At 54.1% G+C, this 3,336-nt stretch overlaps 1 pseudogene; it reads right to left on the minus strand.

Annotated features, from left to right (window-relative positions):
* Positions 1-1,078: 1,078 nt before the first annotated feature.
* LOC102175281 lies at positions 1,079-3,043 on the minus strand (annotated as a pseudogene).
* Positions 3,044-3,336: the final 293 nt, after the last annotated feature.

Below are 3,336 nucleotides of genomic sequence, written 5' to 3' on the forward strand. Positions count from 1 at the left end.
ATGACTTCCCTTTCTAGTGAGAATGGGAAGTCAGGTGGCCCAAGGAGAAGGCGAATGAGTCACGTGTTCAGAAAGGTATGGTCACCCTTCTTTATTTGGGGGACTGTTACCTCCTGAACTCATCACAAAATATAACTGACTGTTGCTGGCTGTGGCCATCTCAGGGAAGATAAAACTCTTGCTGCATGAAATGAACTTAGGGAGTCTGACACCAAAATCTCTTTTAAAAAGTGTAGGGCAGCAAAACCTCCTGCACCACAGCTGTAAGCTGCCTGTGCCTGAGCTTGCATAGTCGCATCTAACTCTTTGTGATTCCATGGACTGTAGCCCACCAGGCTCCTCTGTCCATGGGATTCTCCAGGCAAGAATACTGGAGTGAGTTGCCATTCCCTTCTCCAGGGGATCTTTCCAATACAGGGATCGAACCCACATCTCCTATGTCTCTTGCATTGCAGGTGGGTTCTTTACCTGAGCCTCCTGGTAAGCACCAACTCCTCTCCCCCAGGTAAATAAACAGCACCAAACCACAAAAGCTACCCAAGGGGCTGGTGGCTTGGGGTCCGAGAGTCAGACTCACAGTAGGGCAGAAGGAGCAGGTGTGAATGTGCTGGAAGGGTTGATTCTCCCACTTTGCCCCCTCAGGGCCTCCAGTTATAACACTGCCCTGACTGGGTGTATCTATCCTCCCTGATACATAAGAGGTAGCGGCCGAACTCAACTCTCAGCTTCTTCTTGTGTTTCTCGTAGGGGTGGAAGGTGATGGCTTCAATCCCTCTGCCCCAGATAAGAGGCAAAATTCTCTGAAACTCAGGCAGATGGGACATGTGGGAGGCGGAGCATCTTCTCTTTGTGGAGGATGAGTGCGTGAACTCCTACAGAAAGTCAGTTCTCTGAGCACATGGTCCTGAAGCTTCTATCACCAACAGCTCACAGATTCTTGTCCCCTCTCCCTGATGAGGGGAGGGGGCCATGGAGGCCCATGAGCCCTTTCTGGCTTCCAGCCACCTGAAGTGTTCCCCGGAGAGGACGGGGACAGGTGTGGGCCCCACCCTTCTCAGGTTCTCTTCTCCGACCCCTGTCAGTGCAGCTGGATGAAAGCCTTCAGCTTTTAGGGAATGAAGCCCTTGTAGGGGATCTTGTTCTTATCCAGGTTGCAGGCCACAAGGCACTGTGGGCTCACATAGTTGAAGGGCTGAATGGTGCTCTTGGCCAGCAGCTTCTCATGTAGCAACTCATAAGCTGTCTTCTTTAAGGCACTCGTGGTGTCCACATGGGCCCCTGCCTCTATCAGGGTGTTCATGATCCCCAGGCAGTTGTTCTGCTTTGTGATGCACACTGGGGTGTTTGTTGTCAAATTCCTGACTGTCTGGGTCAACCCCGCAGTCGAGAGCACCTTGACCACCTGGAGGGAGGGGAATCTGTCCACCTAGAAGTGGCCCAAGTTCGTGGTCAGTGGCCACTGTCATGTGCAGGAGTGAAGCCATTCTTGCTGCGAGGGGAGCAGTTGAGCAGACCGTCAGGTGCTTCATGTCCTCCTGGTTGGGCCTGCACTCCACTTTCTCCAGCAGGTAGAGCAGGTGGAGAGTAATGGCCAGGGCTTTGGTGAACTGGGCTAAGTCCCTGGGCTCCTTGGGCCCACTCCACTTCCTAGACCCCTTTGCACAGCACCCACATTAGATCTGCAAAGCTGATTGGCAAGCCCAGACTGCCCTTGGCCAAGCGATTCTGTAGCACTAAGGAAAAGAGTTTATCAAAGAATAGGAAGCTTCTGGAGGTCAGAGGCTTCAAGTTGTTCCGCTGCATGTCCACGGCGTTCTTCCACTAGTGGATATAGCGCTAGAAGCTGTCCAGGTTGGCCCAGTAACACATATAGTAGAAAGTGTCCGGATGGGAGGGACCCAGGACCACTCTCAGATCAACAGTGCCTGCATGCCTATCTCATACTGTTAAGTGATGAGCGCCTCTAATTCCTCAGTGGTGTTCACCTTCCTGGAAGAGTCAGAGGTGAGGACCAGCTGGGGACTCAGGTTTAGGCAGATTCGTGCCCCTTGGTGATGTAGCTGCATGGCCCCTACCAAGAGTTTCAGGACTCTGAGCAGATCCTGCTTCTTAGCCATGTAGGTGGCTCCCAGCAACTCCAAGGCTGTCAGACGGCTTCCCGACTGGTGCTCAGGGGTTCCTCTATGGAGGAGCTGCAGCAGCAGGCACCCTGGGGCTGCACACATGCCTGGCTGGTGGAGGGGCCTTTTTGGATCAATCCTGGCTGTGAGTCTTCACCAGCAGGCTGCTCCTGGCTGAGGTCCTCCACAATGCTGGTGTGGTCTGTTACGTGGGCCACCAGCAGCAGGGTCATGCCATAGCTGTCCCATTCCCTGTGGGCCTAGCACCTGAACAGCAGCTTCTGGACACCTGGGCTGCTGGCCTTAGTGCAGTCACACAGGGGCATGTTATGCTCGACGCTGCACAGGTGCACCTGGGTGCCCTGCAGTAATAGGTAGCGGGCAATCTGGCGGTGGCCTGTGTAACAGGAGATCATGAGGCACGTGTGCCCACACTGATTGGCCACCTCCAAGTCCACCTGGTGTTTGCTCGCTGAGTAGCACACCACCTCCAGGTGTCTACAGAAGCAGAGCACAGGGGCTTCGAGTAGCTGCACGTAGTGCAGCTCACCATGGCCCCACAGTGCAGCAGGCTCTGCACCAGGTCCAGGTGGTCAGTGGCCGAGGTGGCTCAGGGCGGCTGTGCTCCCTTGATGGTCTCATCATTGTGAAGTGTACCAAGTTGCCCACTTCCATGCTGGTGCCGCGCTTGTCCACTGGGTACTTGGCCACATCTAGGTGGCTGTAATGGGAGGTAATGACAAGTGGCATCCCCACCTTAACCCCCCACCCCCGTCCTCTGCTCGCCAACTAGCCCATGAGCTCGTCTAGCTCCTCCCGGCTCCAGCCACTAAGCAGCATCTGAAGCATCTGAGACTTGTCACTGTGGACTGTGCTGTATATGGCAGTGTGGTGGTCCACCATCTGGGACTCCACCAAGACATGAGTTGGCTGCCAGAAGGGTTGGGGGGACAGGGGACCGAGGACTAGAGCCCAGAGGGGCAGGCTGCAAATTTCACCATCTCTCCTGCTGCCATCCTAGCTGTGTCTCCTTATGAATTTTCTTAATAACATTTTTTTCTCTGGCTTACTTTAAGAATACAGTATTTAGGGCCTTCCTGGGTGGCTCTCTTCTTCTCACAGCTATTTGTAAGGCCTCCCCAGACAGCCATTGTGCTTTTTTGCATTTCTTTTCCATAGGGATGGTCTTGATCCCTGTCTCCTATACGATGTCACG

Source organism: Capra hircus, assembly GCF_001704415.2.
Source record: "Capra hircus breed San Clemente chromosome X unlocalized genomic scaffold, ASM170441v1, whole genome shotgun sequence".
Lineage (NCBI taxonomy): Eukaryota > Metazoa > Chordata > Mammalia > Artiodactyla > Bovidae > Capra > Capra hircus.